Below are 21,293 nucleotides of genomic sequence, written 5' to 3' on the forward strand. Positions count from 1 at the left end.
GATGGTGGTGATGATGATGATGATGATGATGATGATGATGATGATGATACGAGTAATTTATTATCATCTTATTTTTTCGTTGAAACAAACAGTCTGCATCGAAAATATCTATTCGCTCACATACATAAGACTTAATAAAGTCTGTAGAGTATCAATAAACAATATCTTCCATTAATAATAGTTTGTCAGTGGTTTTGTAGGATCGTGTAAACAGGATTAAACGATCTTGTATTCAATATCGAGTGCGGAAAAACTCGATATTGGGTTTTATACTCAAATCACACACAATACCTTTGATCTTAATGTTATAATCGACTTTAGGATGATTTAGATCGACCAAAACGAATGCTAGAGAACCAGGGAATCGGATTGGACACTTAGGGATGATTAGGATACGTAACCCTAATAATGAACCCGTAATTCCCATTATATACACACAGCATGTGCAACCGTGCGGTTGCATCCTGCAACCGTGTGGTTGCCATGTGTAGCATTCCTGCATCCGTGCGGTTGCATTCCAACAGTGAAATTTAAACGTTAAAGCTTTTCAACTTGGTCGTAATGAACTTGAGGACTATAATGCACCAACAAACTCCCCCTAGGACCCAGTTCATTAATACAAACCAATAAAATTGACTTTCACTTGCAAATAGACAAATAACCACGCAATCAAACAAATTCAATAACAAAAAGTTAAAACATTCACGTCACGTTATTACAACCATATCGAAATAAAAAGAAAATTCACGTTCAAGTCCAAAGTTCGATAGTTTATGACTCTAAAGATAAACATTAAGCATGAATGTCAAACGCATAACATGTGCGAACAATCCTGTTGAACTGAATGGCCTGTTTCATGTTTTGCAGCTCATGGAAGATCGGGTGTCTCCGCAACACCTTGATATCCTCCTTGCAAAGATTTCGAATCCCCCACGGATTGATAATCCTAATCTGGTCGAAGCTTCCACTAGATTCCAACAATATAACCGCTTCCTCAGTTCGCCCATCATAATACCACCATCTAAACCGCTTTCCAAAATTCTATGGCGTTTTGCGAACTGATGCATACCTCATGGTCCTTGCACGCTTATACTTAACGACTCTAACCCTGTTTCCCTTTTCTTGATCAATACAATACGATGTTTTAGGAAACTGAGGCTCTAACACCGACCAACCATACTTGAACTCTTTCTTAATCTTGAACTGCATCCACTTACCCCAACCATCTATCTCCCAGTATAACAACGGTAAGCGAGCTAGTTCCATCATCTCGAAGTACGGTAGCGTTTTGAGATCGATGGAATGTTTGAAATAATTAACTTCATTCTCTCTTCGCACAGCAAAGCAATTGAAATCTTTCAAATATGCCCAACTCAGAATCTTTCCACCGGTAACCTTTACCGTTCGATCATAATATAACTTGTATTTCATTTCCAACGATACCTTCTTGAACCACGACTTCATACAAGAATTCTGATATTCCCTCCATTCACGATTCTTCTGTTTATTTACCGTCTCAATATTCTCACCTTCTTTATTCACACCGGAAGACTCACCCTCCTCAGCTGTTCGCTTCTCATTTACCTTACGGTTCAAAAGCTCATCACTTTGGTGTCTGAATAGATCCGCAAACTCTGGTAAATCTTCCTCAACACTATCAGCAGTTTCTTCATCATCAGAAGCATCTTTAATGATAACTTCTTCAGCGCTGTCATCACCTGTATGTTTATTTCACGTGTACCAGCAGTATTCTGTGTTCTCTCTGCAGCAATCAACTGTTTAACCTCTATACCAAACATCTTCGTAATCTCCTCATTCGTCATTGTATGTACAATTTCCCCCTCATCCACATCGTAGTTCAGCGAGCTAATCACTGTACCTTGATTGTCCAAGAAATATGTTAACTTATGAATATCAACAAACAGAGGTTTAGGAAAATGCACCTCCTGTATCTGATTTACATTCTCAGTCCCCTCAGATGACGAATCCGAAGAGAAATCGCTTTCAGTAGCTAGAAGATCATCATCAATATGCTCCATTTTCAAACGAATGGTCCCATCTTGGGAATCAGCATCCAACTTCTCCTTAAACCTGGGATCTCGATGATCCAAACTTCTGATCCTCTTAGCTCGTTTCTCATTAAGTTTTCTAAGATCAGCCGCTTCCTCCTTCGATTTCTCAAGTTCAGTGGTCAAGGAATTAACTTTAGCTTTTAACTCACTAACTTCCTTTTTCTTCTCCTTGTTTTTTAGCAGTTATATCATTAACTTTATTAACCAGGCCGAGCATAGTTGTCTGTAAGTTCACAAAGACAGGATCAGTAGTCGAAAGAGCCAACGAACTCCCAGCCTGTGTTGAAACAACTGATGGTGGTGGAACTTGTTGAGTAGATTGAGTAGGTGGCACTGAAGGTACTTGAGTTTGTTGAGTTCGAGGAACCTCAGTTTGAGGAGTTGCAGTTTGAGAAGCTGAAGCACCATACGTAGAGTCAATATTTCTCCTTACATGAGCCCTCTTCCTCTTCGGCCTCCTCAATGGTTCATTCTCCGGAACCTCCATACTTTTCAATGACATCAATATATCACCACCTTCTGTCACATCAACCTCGTCCTCCAAACTGTAATTCTCCAAGTCATCACCAATCCGCGCTGACTGTGAACCAACTTCTTGAACTTCTTATTCTTCTTCTGATTCAATTAACATTGGAGCAATATCCTCTTTGCCAGAATCACTGTTGTCGTTCCTCCACATTCTAGAATTACGCGACACATAATCAGCCTTCAACAGATGTCCAAACAATGGACGATTCGATGGAGCTGGATTACCCTTATAGAAGATCATTCACCTCACCACCTAATTGGTCATTACGTCCAGCTTAACAAGGTCCGAATCCTCCTTGATGAGCTCATTATGCTGAGAATTGATAACAAGTTGAAGAAATCGTGGATATAACAGATAAGGATCGGACTTGAACTTGTTGTTCTCAATCATGTAGTCGAATATAACCCTAGAGAAATTAAACGGTAAGTTCAGAATCAAAGCCACCATCATAGAAAGCTCATCGTGACCTTTGATCCTTGAGCTCAAACAATGTACGATAACATGAGCCAAATATCGAAAAGTCGGACATAAACCCGACTTCAGCACCTTTGACTTAGTTAAATCTTCAGTATACCTGTATCTCTGAAGACAACCTTTGACTAATCCCATGTTCAGTCTAGTTTTCATCTCCGCTGAGTCACCAAAGTTTAACAACCTCCTGATATGCCCTTCAGTAACTACAATGGGCCTTCCTCGCACAGTACTGTTAAGAACATTAACCCGACGATCACCATCCATCGTCTTTGATTGAGTAACGTTCTTCCAGAACTCACATTGATGAGAAACATAAGCCGACACATCATGTGATATCTCTGTGTAGATGCGAGATCTCTCTAGAAACTCCATGATTCCATGATAGTCTATCATATACTCAATCTTGTTCAAATTGGCCAGCATATTGTTGTTGGGGCCTACTTGAAGCTCATTGTTATGCTCTGTGGTCTTGTTAGACCTAGACTTAGTAACCCTTTGAGGTTTGGACCTCTTCTCAGCACAAGGATGACCGAAACTAGAGCTGGCAGCCTCAAGCATTAGACACAGGGGGGCGCAGACATAGCTAAATCTAAAATAAACACGCAAAATATCGCAAACACAAAAGTTATTAGACAAAATTTCAAAATTAGGGTTTCTGAAGTGCATCCGTACGGTTGCATGAAGATTTAAACCGGTTGCAATTGTAACCGTACGGGTGCATGGCCAAGTCACACGGATACACAATTAAAATTTAAAATTTGAATCAGTTGTGTAAGCGTGCGGTTGCATTGAATAGTACCCCAGATGAAGGTTCAACCGTGCGGTTGCAGAATGCAAACATACGGTTGTATTCATCGTGTCTGTTAGGGTTTTCAAAACCCAAATCCTTCAATTCCTTTATTGATCATTGTAAAACATGTTCCATAAGTCACATACACCTCCGACTAACATATTTTGATCAACAATTCAAGTTATAACACCCTAAATCTAAGTGTATTGATTCAAAGTTTAAGAAAACTAAAAAATTAATCAAAACACACAATTTAGAGCATGTAATCAATACCTGTTATGATAGAAATGATCACAATAGAAAGCTTGATGTTAAAACCACAAACAAAACTCGTTTCTACACTTTTGAATTTTAAGATGATGTTTTCATAATATACTTATGAAAGCACAGTCCTACCAGGTTCTGTTCTTGGGTATTTATACCCACCCTGCAACTGTGCGGTTGCAGAAGTGTAACCGGCTACCCATTATGCAGCCGTGCGGGTGCAAAGTGTACCCGTACGAATGCACATTTAGTCCAACAACCCTCATTTTCCATGTATCCGGGCGGTTACATGGTGTAACCGTGCGGTTGCATTGTGTAATCGTACGGGTGCATAAACCATACATAAAATTTTAACTTTTAAGTCCCATCTTTTCTAGCTTTCGTTTCTTTCCAAATTCAACTTTCCGGACAAAATCAAACCAACTTAATTAGAAGTACTCTGTAACTTATCAGTTTCTCAAGATCCCATTGCAATTTAAAATAAGTCAACTAATCCTAATATCCGACTTTTTAAGCTTTTCATTTATTCGGATCTTACACACTTGCTTACTCTCCCTGGTCCACACATACAGAGTTTATGAAATAACCACCAATTGACATGCAATAATATGCAGTATGAAAATGCAAACATGCTAAAATACTATAACACACTAAAATCTTTTTGTCTTTTCGATATTATCATGCAATAAATCTAACAGTACATGCAAACATATACAGCAAACGATAAACTAACAGCATGGCAAACATGTAGTGACCCGAACTTTTCCATGTTTATATATATTAATTGAGATTGATATTTACATGATTAAATGTTTCCAACATGTTAAGCAATCAAACTTGTTAAGACTTGATTAATTGAAATATGTTTCATATAGACAATTGACCACCCAAGTTGACCGGCGATTCACGAACGTTAAAACTTGTAAAAATGACATGACGATATATATATGGATATACATATGGTTAACATGGTACTATGATAAGTAAACATATCATTAAGTATATTAACAATGAACTACATATGTAAAAACAAGACTACTAACTTAATGATTTTTTAAACGAGACATATATGTAACGATTATCGTTGTAAGGACATTTAATGTATATATATATATCATATTAAGAGATATTCATACATGATAATATCATGATAATATAATAATTTAAAATCTCATTTGATATTATAAACATTGGGTTAACAACATTTAACAAGATCGTTAACCTAAAGGTTTCAAAACAACACTTACATGTAACGACTAACGATGACTTAACGACTCAGTTAAAATATATTTACATGTAGTGTTTTAATATGTATTTATACACTTTTGAAAGACTTCAATACACTTATCAAAATACTTCTACTTAACAAAAATGCTTACAATTACATCCTCGTTCAGTTTCATCAATAATTCTACTCGTATGCATCCGTATTCGTACTCGTACAATACACAGCTTTTAGATGTATGTACTATTGGTATATACACTCCAATGATCAGCTCTTAGCAGCCCATGTGAGTCACCTAACACATGTGGGAACCATCATTTGGAAACTAGCATGAAATATCTCATAAAATTATAAAAATATGAGTAATCATTCATGACTTATTTACATGAAAACAAAATTACATATCCTTTATATCTAATCCATACACCAACGACCAAAAACACCTACAAACACTTTCATTCTTCAATTTTCTTCATCTAATTGATCTCTCTCAAGTTCTATCTTCAAGTTCTAAGTGTTCTTCATATATTCTACAAGTTCTAGTTACATAAAATCAAGAATACTTTCAAGTTTGCTAGCTCACTTCCAATCTTGTAAGGTGATCATCCAACCTCAAGAAATCTTTGTTTCTTACAGTAGGTTATCATTCTAATACAAGGTAATAATCATATTCAAACTTTGGTTCAATTTCTATAACTATAACAATCTTATTTCAAGTGATGATCTTACTTGAACTTGTTTTCATGTCATGATTCTGCTTCAAGAACTTCGAGCCATCCAAGGATCCGTTGAAGCTAGATCCATTTTTCTATTTTCCAGTAGGTTTATCCAAGGAACTTAAGGTAGTAATGATGTTCATAACATCATTCGATTCATACATATAAAGCTATCTTATTCGAAGGTTTAAACTTGTAATCACTAGAACATAGTTTAGTTAATTCTAAACTTGTTCGCAAACAAAAGTTAATCCTTCTAACTTGACTTTTAAAATCAACTAAACACATGTTCTATATCTATATGATATGCTAACTTAATGATTTAAAACCTGGAAACACGAAAAACACCGTAAAACCGGATTTACGCCGTCGTAGTAACACCGCGGGCTGTTTTGGGTTAGTTAATTAAAAACTATGATAAACTTTGATTTAAAAGTTGTTATTCTGAGAAAATGATTTTTATTATGAACATGAAACTATATCCAAAAATTATGGTTAAACTCAAAGTGGAAGTATGTTTTCTAAAATGGTCATCTAGACGTCGTTCTTTCGACTGAAATGACTACCTTTACAAAAACGACTTGTAACTTATTTTTCCGACTATAAACCTATACTTTTTCTGTTTAGATTCATAAAATAGAGTTCAATATGAAACCATAGCAATTTGATTCACTCAAAACGGATTTAAAATGAAGAAGTTATGGGTAAAACAAGATTGGATAATTTTTCTCATTTTAGCTACGTGAAAATTGGTAACAAATCTATTCCAACCATAACTTAATCAACTTGTATTGTATATTATGTAATCTTGAGATACCATAGACACGTATACAATGTTTCGACCTATCATGTCGACACATCTATATATATTTCGGAACAACCATAGACACTCTATATGTGAATGTTGGAGTTAGCTATACAGGGTTGAGGTTGATTCCAAAATATATATAGTTTGAGTTGTGATCAATACTGAGATACGTATACACTGGGTCGTGGATTGATTCAAGATAATATTTATCGATTTATTTCTGTACATCTAACTGTGGACAACTAGTTGTAGGTTACTAACGAGGACAGCTGACTTAATAAACTTAAAACATCAAAATATATTAAAAGTGTTGTAAATATATTTTGAACATACTTTGATATATATGTATATATTGTTATAGGTTCGTGAATCAACCAGTGGCCAAGTCTTACTTCCCGACGAAGTAAAAATCTGTGAAAGTGAGTTATAGTCCCACTTTTAAAATCTAATATTTTTGGGATGAGAATACATGCAGGTTTTATAAATGATTTACAAAATAGACACAAGTACGTGAAACTATATTCTATGGTTGAATTATCGAAATCGAATATGCCCCTTTTTATTAAGTCTGGTAATCTAAGAATTAGGGAACAGACACCCTAATTGACGCGAATCCTAAAGATAGATCTATTGGGCCTAACAAACCCCATCCAAAGTACCGGATGCTTTAGTACTTCTAAATTTATATCATATCCGAAGGGTGTCCCGGAATGATGGGGATATTCTTATATATATGCATCTTGTTAATGTCGGTTACTAGGTGTTCACCATATGAATGATTTTTATCTCTATGTATGGGATGCGTATTGAAATATGAAATCTTGTGGTCTATTATTATGATTTGATATATATAGGTTAAACCTATAACTCACCAACATTTTTGTTGACGTTTTAAGCATGTTTATTCTCAGGTGATTATTAAGAGCTTCTGCTGTCGCATACTTAAATAAGGACGAGATTTGGAGTCCATGCTTGTATGATATTGTGTAAAAACTGCATTCAAGAAACTTATTTTGTTGTAACATATTTGTATTGTAAACCTTTATGTAATGGTCGTGTGTAAACAGGATATTTTAGATTATCATTATTTGATAATCTACGTAAAGCTTTTTTTAAAACCTTTATCTATGAAATAAAGGTTATGGTTTATTTTAAAAATGAATGCAGTCTTTGAAAAACGTCTCATATAGAGGTCAAAACCTCGCAACGAAATCAATTAATATGGAACGTTTTTAATCAATAAGAACGGGACATTTCAGTTGGTATCCGAGCGTTGGTCTTAGAGAACCAGAATTTTGCATTAGTGTGTCTTATCGAGTTTGTTAGGATGCATTAGTGAGTCTGGACTTCGACCGTGTTTACTTGAAAAATGATTGCTTAACATTTTTGTTGGAAACTATATATTTTTAACATATGAATATTATGTGATATATTAATCTCTTAACGTGTTTGATATTATGTGATAGATGTCTACCTCTAGAACAAGTCCCATTGACTCACCTAATAATAATGAAGAGTCAAATGTAAATTGGAATGATTCGTGGACTGATTCACAAGTTCCCGAAGAGGAACCGGAAGAAGAGTCGGAACCGGAAGAAGAATCGGAACCGGAAGAAGAATCGGAACCGGAAGAAGAAATAGAACCGGTGGGGGAAATAATAAAACGGTTAAGTAAAAGAGAATCCTCAACCAACCGACCAAGGTTAATTATGGTCAATGGTGTTTCCGCCAAGGAAGCAAAATATTGGGAGGATTACCAATTCTCCGATGAATCGGATTCCGACGAGAATTCTGATGATGTTATAGAAATTACCCCAACTGAATTTAAAAAGGCAAAAGAAAATAATAAGGGAAAGGGCATAAAAATAGAGAAATCTAATTCCAACCCCGATGAACTTTATATGTATCGTCAACCCCCGAAGTCCTTAAGTTGTAATAATGACCCGGGAACCTCTAAACCACCAGGTTTTTCTAAACCAATGTGGATAACGACGGCTCGTATTAGGGGAACATCATATATCCCTAGAAACTTGGCAAAACGAACCAAAACCGAAGAAGAAGAAACGAGCGAGTCAGAATAAGATAGTTGTATTCGTGTGGTGTAATATATGTAATATAGTGTGCTTATGCTTTATGATATATGTAAAAATTGCTTGTATTAATAAGTATTTTTTTTTATGAATCTAACTCTTGTCTATTTTACAGTATAAAAACACAAAATGGATAGACAACCCAATATTTTAAGAGACCTACCCGGAGACATGATTGATGAAATCTTGTCTAGAGTCGGTCAGAATTCCTCGGCACAACTATTTAAGGCGAGATCAGTTTATAAGACATTCGAAGAACGTTCCAAGAATGCCTTGGTTTATAAAAGGCTTTCGTTCGAAAGATGGGGTATATCACATTGGGAAATCCATAAGTTACGATGTGTTTACTTTGACGCATATATTGCGGGGAACCCAAATGCTATTTTACGCAATGGGTTAAGAAATTATTTTGACTCAATATATCCGAATATTGGACTTCGTGATTTAGAAAAAGCGGCTAACATGCAAAATAAAGAAGCATGTTATGCTTACGGATTAGTAATGTTCGATTCTCACCAAAGTGAGAACAAGAACATCGGGCTACAACTATTAAACAAAACTTTTCCACAAGTGACGGAGTCGGTAATTGGGGTAAGAAATGAGGTTTTTAGATTGTTACGGGACTGTTGGACATTACGTAACCCTCGTCCCTTTGACGACGTTACAACACGCTGTCTTATCAACGACCATAACGGTTATGTTCCACAAGACCAAGGATGGGAAGTAGTCCTAGTAAAACCAGAATGCATGACTTGTTTCTGGACGTATGAATTACGTGTCTTTATTGCCTTTGCTGAACGACTTGTGTACTAGCTAGAATTATCTTCACAACTATCTTGTATCAAAGTTATTGTGTTCTATATTTCATGCTTTATGTAAAATAAGCGGTATTGTAAGTTTGTAAAATATTGTATAAAAGTTTGAACGCAAAATATTATTATAATCAGTTTTTCATATAGAATTGTAGTAGTTGAATTGTATATTAGCTGCTAAGTATGAACTTAACGGGTAGGTACTACCCGAATTTAAACTTATAAAACGCTAATATGAAGAAAAAGCTTTTATAAATGAGTTCATATTATGCTACGAAATACTATTAACTACTCTTAATATTCTGTATGATTAACTTGTTCCATTTGACTATTTTGAAGGAAATGGCACCGACTACTCGACACACCGTGAATATGAATGAAGAGGAATTCCGTACTTTTCTAGCTTCAAACATAGCCGCAGTACAGGCTGCGCTACATACCAACAATAACCTTGGATCTAGTAGTACAGGAAATCGTGTAGGATGCACCTACAAAGAATTCACTGCCTGCAAACCTTTGGAATTTGATGGAACCGAAGGACCGATCGGATTGAAACGGTGGACCGAGAAGGTCGAATCGGTGTTTGTCATTAGTAAGTGTACTGAAGAGGACAAAGTGAAGTACGCTACGCATACCTTCACAGGTTCTGCGTTAACATGGTGGAATACCTATCTAGAGCAAGTGGGACAAGATGATGCGTACGCACTACCGTGGTCAGCATTCAAGCACTTGATGAACGAGAAGTACCGTCCCAGAACCGAGGTCAATAAGCTCAAGAAAGAACTTAGAGGGTTACGAACCCAAGGATTTGATATTACCACGTACGAAAGACGATTCACAGAATTGTGCCTATTATGTCCGGGAGCATTCGAAGATGAGGAAGAGAAGATCGACGCGTTTGTGAAAGGATTACCGGAAAGAATCCAAGAAGATATAAGTTCACACGAGCCCGCCTCCATACAACAGGCATGCAGAATGGCTAACAAACTAGTGAACCAGATTGAAGAAAGAATTAAAGAACAGACTGCTGAAGAGGCCAATGTGAAGCAAGTCAAAAGAAAGTGGGAGGAAAACGGTGATAAGAATCACCAATACAACAACAACAGCAATTACAACAATAATCGCAACATCAATCGCAACAACAACAAACGGCCCAACAACAACAATAACAACAACAACAACAACAACAACAACAATCATCCCAACAACAATAATAACCGCAACAACAACAACAATCAGAAGCAGCTATGCCAAAGGTGTGAAAAGTATCACTCGGGGTTCTGCACCAAATTTTGCAACAAGTGTAAAAGAAATGGTCATAGCGCGGCGAAGTGTGAGGTCTACGGACCAGGGGTTAATAGAACGAAAGGAAAAAATGGTGTCGGAACGAGTAATGGCGGAGCAAGTAGTGTCGGAGCAAGTTATGCCAATGTAGCTTGTTATAAATGTGGAAAACCGGGCCACATTATTAGAAATTGCCCGAACCAGGAGAACACGAATGGACAAGGCCGCGGAAGAGTTTTCAATATTAATGCGGCAGAGGCACAGGAAGACCCAGAGCTTGTTACGGGTACGTTTCTTATTGACAATAAATTTGCTTACGTTTTATTTGATTCGGGTGCGGATAGAAGCTATATGAGTAGAGATTTTTGTGCTAAATTAAGTTGTCCGTTGACGCCTTTGGATAGTAAATTTTTACTCGAATTAGCAAATGGTAAATTAATTTCAGCAGATAATATATGTCGGAATCGAGAAATTAAACTGGTTAGCGAAACATTTAAGATTGATTTGATACCAGTAGAGTTAGGGAGTTTTGATGTGATAATCGGTATGGACTGGTTGAAAGAAGTGAAAGCAGAGATCGTTTGTTACAAAAATGCAATTCGCATTATACGAAAAAAAGGAAAACCCTTAATGGTGTACGGAGAAAAGGGCAACACGAAGCTACATCTTATTAGTAATTTGAAGGCACAAAAACTAATAAGAAAAGGTTGCTATGCTGTTCTAGCACACGTCGAGAAAGTACAAACTGAAGAAAAGAGCATCAATGATGTTCCCGTCGCAAATGAATTTCCCGATGTATTTCTGAAAGAATTACCGGGATTACCCCCACATCGATCCGTTGAATTTCAAATAGATCTTGTACCAGGAGCTGCACCAATAGCTCGTGCTCCTTACAGACTCGCACCCAGTGAGATGAAAGAACTGCAAAGCCAATTACAAGAACTTTTAGAGCGTGGTTTCATTCGACCAAGCACATCACCGTGGGGAGCTCCTGTTTTGTTTGTCAAGAAGAAAGATGGTACATTCAGGTTATGTATCGACTACCGAGAGTTGAACAAACTTACCATCAAGAACCGCTACCCACTACCGAGAATCGATGACTTATTTGATCAACTACAAGGCTCGTCTGTTTATTCAAAGATTGACTTACGTTCCGGGTATCATCAAATGCGGGTGAAAGAAGATGATATTCCAAAGACTGCTTTTAGAACACGTTACGGTCATTACGAGTTTATGGTCATGCCGTTTGGTTTAACTAATGCACCAGCTGTGTTCATGGACCTTATGAACCGAGTGTGTGGACCATACCTTGACAAGTTTGTCATTGTTTTCATTGATGACATACTTATTTACTCAAAGAATGACCAAGAACACGGTGAACATTTGAGAAAGGTGTTAGAAGTATTGAGGAAGGAAGAATTGTACGCTAAGTTTTCAAAGTGTGCATTTTGGTTGGAAGAAGTTCAATTCCTCGGTCACATAGTGAACAAAGAAGGTATTAAGGTGGATCCGGCAAAGATAGAAACTGTTGAAAAGTGGGAAACCCCGAAAACTCCGAAATACATACGCCAATTTTTAGGACTAGCTGGTTACTACAGAAGGTTCATCCAAGACTTTTCCAGAATAGCAAAACCCTTGACTGCATTAACGCATAAAGGGAAGAAATTTGAATGGAATGATGAACAAGAGAAAGCGTTTCAGTTATTGAAGAAAAAGCTAACTACGACACCTATATTGTCATTGCCTGAAGGGAATGATGATTTTGTGATTTATTGTGACGCATCAAAGCAAGGTCTCGGTTGTGTATTAATGCAACGAACGAAGGTGATTTCTTATGCGTCTAGACAATTGAAGATTCACGAACAAAATTATACGACGCATGATTTGGAATTAGGCGCGGTTGTTTTTGCATTAAAGACTTGGAGGCACTACTTATATGGGGTCAAAAGTATTATATATACCGACCACAAAAGTCTTCAACACATATTTAATCAGAAACAACTGAATATGAGGCAGCGTAGGTGGATTGAATTATTGAATGATTACGACTTTGAGATTCGTTACCACCCGGGGAAGGCAAATGTGGTAGCCGATGCCTTGAGCAGGAAGGACAGAGAACCCATTCGAGTAAAATCTATGAATATAATGATTCATAATAACCTTACTACTCAAATAAAGGAGGCGCAACAAGGAGTTTTAAAAAAGGGAAATTTAAAGGATGAAATACCCAAAGGATCGGAGAAGCATCTTAATATTCGGGAAGACGGAACCCGGTATAGGGCTGAAAGGATTTGGGTACCAAAATTTGGAGATATGAGAGAAATGGTACTTAGAGAAGCTCATAAAACCAGATACTCAATACATCCTGGAACGGAGAAGATGTACAAGGATCTCAAGAAACATTTTTGGTGGCCGGGTATGAAAGCCGATGTTGCTAAATACGTAGGAGAATGTTTGACGTGTTCTAAGGTTAAAGCTGAGCATCAGAAACCATCAGGTCTACTTCAACAACCCGAAATTCCGGAATGGAAATGGGAAAACATTACCATGGATTTCATCACTAAATTGCCAAGGACTGCAAGTGGTTTTGATACTATTTGGGTAATAGTTGATCGTCTCACCAAATCAGCACACTTCCTGCCAATAAGAGAAGATGACAAGATGGAGAAGTTAGCACGACTGTATTTGAAGGAAGTCGTCTCCAGACATGGAATACCAATCTCTATTATCTCTGATAGGGATGGCAGATTTATTTCAAGATTCTGGCAGACATTACAGCAAGCATTAGGAACTCGTATAGACATGAGTACTGCCTATCATCCACAAACTGATGGGCAGAGCGAAAGGACGATACAAACGCTTGAAGACATGCTACGAGCATGTGTTATTGATTTTGGAAACAGTTGGGATCGACATCTACCGTTAGCAGAATTTTCCTACAACAACAGCTACCATTCAAGCATTGAGATGGCGCCGTTTGAAGCACTTTATGGTAGAAAGTGTAGGTCTCCGATTTGTTGGAGTGAAGTGGGGGATAGACAGATTACTTGTCCGGAAATTATACAAGAAACTACCGAGAAGATCATCCAAATTCAACAACGGTTGAAAACCGCCCAAAGTCGACAAAAGAGCTACGCTGACATTAAAAGAAAAGATATAGAATTTGAAATTGGAGAGATGGTCATGCTTAAAGTTGCACCTTGGAAAGGCGTTGTTCGATTTGGTAAACGAGGGAAATTAAATCCAAGGTATATTGGACCATTCAAGATTATTGATCGTGTCGGACCAGTAGCTTACCGACTTGAGTTACCTCAACAAATCGCGGCTGTACATAACACTTTCCACGTCTCGAATTTGAAGAAATGTTTTGCTAAAGAAGATCTCACTATTCCGTTAGATGAAATCCAAATCAACGAAAAACTTCAATTCATCGAAGAACCCGTCGAAATAATGGATCGTGAGGTTAAAAGACTTAAGCAAAACAAGATACCAATTGTTAAGGTTCGATGGAATGCTCGTAGAGGACCCGAGTTCACCTGGGAGCATGAAGATCAGATGAAGAAGAAATACCCGCATCTATTTCCAGAAGATTCGTCAACACCTTCAACAGCTTAAAATTTCGGGACGAAATTTATTTAACGGGTAGGTACTGTAGTGACCCGAACTTTTCCATGTTTATATATATTAATTGAGATTGATATTTACATGATTAAATGTTTCCAATATGTTAAGCAATCAAACTTGTTAAGACTTGATTAATTGAAATATGTTTCATATAGACAATTGACCACCCAAGTTGACCGGCGATTCACGAACGTTAAAACTTGTAAAAACGACATGACGATATATATATGGATATACATATGGTTAACATGGTACTATGATAAGTAAACATATCATTAAGTATATTAACAATGAACTACATATGTAAAAATAAGACTACTAACTTAATGATTTTTTAAACGAGACATATATGTAACGATTATCGTTGTAAGGACATTTAATGTATATATATCATATTAAGAGATATTCATACATGATAATATCATGATAATATAATAATTTAAAATCTCATTTGATATTATAAACATTGGGTTAACAACATTTAACAAGATCGTTAACCTAAAGGTTTCAAAACAACACTTACATGTAACGACTAACGATGACTTAACGACTCAGTTAAAATATATTTACTTGTAGTGTTTTAATATGTATTTATACACTTTTGAAAGACTTCAATACACTTATCAAAATACTTCTACTTAACAAAAATGCTTACAATTACATCCTCGTTCAGTTTCATCAACAATTCTACTCGTATGCATCCGTATTCGTACTCGTACAATACACAGCTTTTAGATGTATGTACTATTGGTATATACACTCCAATGATCAGCTCTTAGCAGCCCATGTGAGTCACCTAACACATGTGGGAACCATCATTTGGAAACTAGCATGAAATATCTCATAAAATTACAAAAATATGAGTAATCATTCATGACTTATTTACATGAAAACAAAATTACATATCCTTTATATCTAATCCATACACCAACGACCAAAAACACCTACAAACACTTTCATTCTTCAATTTTCTTCATCTAATTGATCTCTCTCAAGTTCTATCTTCAATTTCTAAGTGTTCTTCATATATTCTACAAGTTCTAGTTACATAAAATCAAGAATACTTTCAAGTTTGCTAGCTCACTTCCAATCTTGTAAGGTGATCATCCAACCTCAAGAAATCTTTGTTTCTTACAGTAGGTTATCATTCTAATACAAGGTAATAATCATATTCAAACTTTGGTTCAATTTCTATAACTATAACAATCTTATTTCAAGTGATGATCTTACTTGAACTTGTTTTCGTGTCATGATTCTGCTTCAAGAACTTCGAGCCATCCAAGGATCCGTTGAAGCTAGATCCATTTTTCTCTTTTCCAGTAGGTTTATCCAAGGAACTTAAGGTAGTAATGATGTTCATAACATCATTCGATTCATACATATAAAGCTATCTTATTCGAAGGTTTAAACTTGTAATCACTAGAACATAGTTTAGTTAATTCTAAACTTGTTCGCAAACAAAAGTTAATCCTTCTAACTTGACTTTTAAAATCAACTAAACACATGTTCTATATCTATATGATATGCTAACTTAATGATTTAAAACCTGGAAACACGAAAAACACCGTAAAACCGGATTTACGCCGTCGTAGTAACACCGCGGGCTGTTTTGGGTTAGTTAATTAAAAACTATGATAAACTTTGATTTAAAAGTTGTTATTCTGAGAAAATGATTTTTATTATGAACATGAAACTATATCCAAAAATTATGGTTAAACTCAAAGTGGAAGTATGTTTTCTAAAATGGTCATCTAGACGTCGTTCTTTCGACTGAAATGACTACATTTACAAAAACGACTTGTAACTTATTTTTCCGACAATAAACCTATACTTTTTCTGTTTAGATTCATAAAATAGAGTTCAATATGAAACCATAGCAATTTGATTCACTCAAAACGGATTTAAAATGAAGAAGTTATGGGTAAAACAAGATTGGATAATTTTTCTCATTTTAGCTATGTGAAAATTGGTAACAAATCTATTCCAACCATAACTTAATCAACTTGTATTGTATATTATGTAATCTTGAGATACCATAGACACGTATACAATGTTTCAACCTATCATGTCGACACATCTATATATATTTCGGAACAACTATAGACACTCTATATGTGAATGTTGGAGTTAGCTATACAGGGTTGAGGTTGATTCCAAAATATATATAGTTTGAGTTGTGATCAATACTGAGATACGTATACACTGGGTCGTGGATTGATTCAAGATAATATTTATCGATTTATTTCTATACATCTAACTGTGGACAACTAGTTGTAGGTTACTAACGAGGACAGCTGACTTAATAAACTTAAAACATCAAAATATATTAAAAGTGTTGTAAATATATTTTGAACATACTTTGATATATATGTATATATTGTTATAGGTTCGTGAATCAACCAGTGGCCAAGTCTTACTTCCCGACGAAGTAAAAATCTGTGAAAGTGAGTTATAGTCCCACTTTTAAAATCTAATATTTTTGGGATGAGAATACATGCAGGTTTTATAAATGATTTACAAAATAGACACAAGTACGTGAAACTACATTCTATGGTTGAATTATCGAAATCGAATATGCCCCTTTTTATTAAGTCTGGTAATCTAAGAATTAGGGAACAGACACCCTAATTGACGCGAATCCTAAAGATAGATCTATTGGGCCTAACAAACCCCATCCAAAGTACCGGATGCTTTAGTACTTCGAAATTTATATCATATCCGAAGGGTGTCCCGGAATGATGGGGATATTCTTATATATATGCATCTTGTTAATGTCGGTTACCAGGTGTTCACCATATGAATGATTTTTATCTCTATGTATGGGATGTGTATTGAAATATGAAATCTTGTGGTCTATTATTATGATTTGATATATATAGGTTAAACCTATAACTCACCAACATTTTTGTTGACGTTTTAAGCATGTTTATTCTCAGGTGATTATTAAGAGCTTCTGCTGTCGCATACTTAAATAAGGACGAGATTTGGAGTCCATGCTTGTATGATATTGTGTAAAAACTGCATTCAAGAAACTTATTTTGTTGTAACATATTTGTATTGTAAACCATTATGTAATGGTCGTGTGTAAACAGGATATTTTAGATTATCATTATTTGATAATCTACGTAAAGCTTTTTTTAAAACCTTTATCTATGAAATAAAGGTTATGGTTTATTTTAAAAATGAATGCAGTCTTTGAAAAACGTCTCATATAGAGGTCAAAACCTCGCAACGAAATCAATTAATATGGAACGTTTTTAATCAATAAGAACGGGACATTTCAAAACATCACAAGAATGAATTTGAGAACTAATTAACTTACTATCTATCAAACATAATGAAGAATTGATACTACAGCTAATGAAGCATAAACTCATATTTTTGTGAGAAGATGAATTAATCAAATTTTTCTTGGGATCAGAACTGAACTATCTTTTACAGTTTTAACATCGTTAATCCTTTGAATACGAACATTTTGTTCGGATTTCGATTTTAAGTACCTACACTTTTAGTCATTGAAAATCAATAAACTTATCAGACTTTCCTTTCAGACTTTTTGAAGATCACTTTAGCATTTAATTACTTGAACATATTTCTATGTCTGCTTAAATCTTAGACTCGATCCTCATTTGAGGTCGCACAATTTATTAGGTAATCAATTGAGCACAATAAATTGAAGCTGTTCGCTATCACCTCGATGTACTTTTGATTTAATCAAACAGGAAGCATCTCACGATGTTTCTAGCAACCCTGACAGCCATGAGCTTCTACCTTAAACTTATATCTTTCGATTTAGAGAGGTTTGTTTATCTCAATTTTATTGCTTACTCTGAAAGAACTTAAATACCAGTCACTATAGACCCCATGCTTGAGCGAAAAGCTTATTATTATGATGGAATGATATGATGTATTTGGGGTGATGGAATTCTAAATCAGAATACCCTCTAGAAGATGTCCCCAACTATCTAGATCAATCGGCACAACCCATATCACAGACAATAGAAGCATAGTCCTGCTAAATGATGACTTCATGGACGAAATGATTTGAGTTTTCTAGATCTGAAACTCTGACACTTTACTTCATGGACGAAATGATTTGAGTTTTCTAGATCTGAAACTCTGACACTTCTCCATCTCGGATGTAGATAACTTAAATGGTTCTGATCAGCACAAGGTTTGATCACCTTTCTCATTCAAACATAGAACACATTTAGATCTCTAATTCTTTGTTGATGATGTGGTGCACCATCTTTTTTTTTTGTTTTTTGGATTTTCTGAAGTTGCAAATACCATAAATGAAGATAAACACAAAAACAAAAATTACAACTTTGATGATGATGCACCACTTATTTATTGAAGATGAATCACACTGTAGCCATAACCGTTGGTGTTGAAGTAGTCTCCTCTGATTGTTGATACATTTTCAAACCGATAAATGTTTGTGATACAGAATTGCACTTTTCAGTCCGTCAAACAAAGAACACCCCCTTTGGATACTTGAATGACCTACTGACGCGTTTCGGCCCAAGCAATAAAGGTAAATAGAAACTGGTATACATTCTAACAGAGTAAACTCATCTTGTAGACTTACTTGGCAATCCTTCACTAGAGTATAAATCATAGTAGGGGAGACCTCAACCGTCTGTTAAGTTCCTGAACGATTGTTTCTCAGTACATTCTTAGTGATAGTTAGGTGACTACCGTCAACCGCTGTAAACCTTTCCATGATTTTCTTGTCAAGATAATTTACTTTATGTTTGTGTGATCATCTTATTCCAAAATTTAATTGTCAAAATTTATCAACTTTCATCAATTAATCATGCATTACTTACTTTATACGCAAAACGATAAACTTTCATGTTAAAATGCATAACAGAAAATAAAAAGAACATGCAACGCATAAAATAAGCTAAGTAACATGCAAGATTGATGCAAAATATAGATGCAAATATACAAATGATACAGATTGGATGGTTACTTTAATAACTCCTTATCGAACACCACCTCCGCCCTTTCTTTCACTCCTAATACATTTAACAGGAATAGGAAATTTGGTCGGTCAAAAGCTTTAGTGAAGAAATCAGCACGTTGGGTCACTGTATCTATCTGTAGGACATCTATTAATCTCTTTTCATAACACTCCGTAATGAAATGGTACTTGATCCCTATGTGTTTGGTCTTTGAATGATTAATAGGGTTTTTAGTTACAGCAATAGCAGCAATATTATCAACATAAATAGGAGTGTTAGAAATATGCAAACCGTAACCCCGCAGTTGTTGTTGAATCTAGACAACCTGAGACGTACAACTTGCAGCAACAATATATCTAGCTTCACACGTAGATTGTGCGACAGCTGTTTATTTCTTACACTGCCAACTCACTAATCTGCTACCCAGAAACTGACAATCTCCAGAGGTAGATTTGAAATCAATTTTACATCTTCCATAGTCAGAGTCACTGTAAGATGATAACTCGAACCCATCCTTCCGTGGATACCATAAGCCCAAAATCGGAGTTCCCTTAAGATAACGCATGATCTTCTTTGCAGCTAACATATGATTCACATTCGGTTGTGCTTGATAACGAGCGCACAAATAGGTCGCGAACATGATATCCTAGCGGGATGCCATAAGATACATCAAGGAACCAATAATAGCCCTATGTAGAGTCGGGTTGACTTTTGCCCCTGTATTTTCTGGTGTAATCTTGTGATTCACTGATAGGGGATTCTTGGAAATTCGTTCATCTTCCATCTTGAACCGGCTCAAGATGTTGGCTACATACTTCGATTGATGTAGAAAGATGCCCTTTTCTGTTTGATCAACCTGTAACCCTAAAAAGAAATTAATGGCCCCCAGTGAACTCATCTTGATTCGTTTTTGCATAACATCCTCAAACTCATCTACCATTTTTTGATCTGTAGACCCAAAGATGATATCGTCCACATAAACATGTACTAGCATGATGTCGTTGCCCTTTTCTTTGATAAACAGAGTCTGATCGATGAGTCCTCTCCGAAAACCATTCTCTATCATATAGTTTGACAGAGTTACATACCAAGCTCTCGGGGCTTGGTGAAGATCATACATCGCTTTCTCCAAGAGATATACCTTTTTCGGATGATGTGGATCTATAAAGCTCAGTGGCTGAGTCACATACACTATTTCTTGAAGAGTGCCATACAAGAATGCACTCTTGACATCCATCTGAAACACCTTAAAACCTCTAAACGACGCAAATGCCAAAAACATTCGAATTGCTTCCAGTCTTGCGACCGGAGCATAAACCTCATCGTAGTCTATTTCTGGAATCTGCTGATACCCTTTGACAACCAATCTTGCTTTGTTCTGGATCACGATACCTTGGTCATATTTCTTATTTTTCAAAACCCACTTCAGGCCATATGGTTTACAACATGAAGGCGGAATTACTAACCTCCAAACACCCAAATGATTGAACTGTTGAAGTTCTTCCTGCATAGCTGAAACCCACTCATCATACTGAAATGCATCTTTGACATCCTCAGGCTCGATTTGCAACACAAAGCAGCAGTGCGCATTCCTGAAGATTGTTGCGGTCTGATTCAAATGAGTATAAAAAGCAG

This window comes from Rutidosis leptorrhynchoides, chromosome 6, assembly GCF_046630445.1.
Source record: "Rutidosis leptorrhynchoides isolate AG116_Rl617_1_P2 chromosome 6, CSIRO_AGI_Rlap_v1, whole genome shotgun sequence".
Lineage (NCBI taxonomy): Eukaryota > Viridiplantae > Streptophyta > Magnoliopsida > Asterales > Asteraceae > Rutidosis > Rutidosis leptorrhynchoides.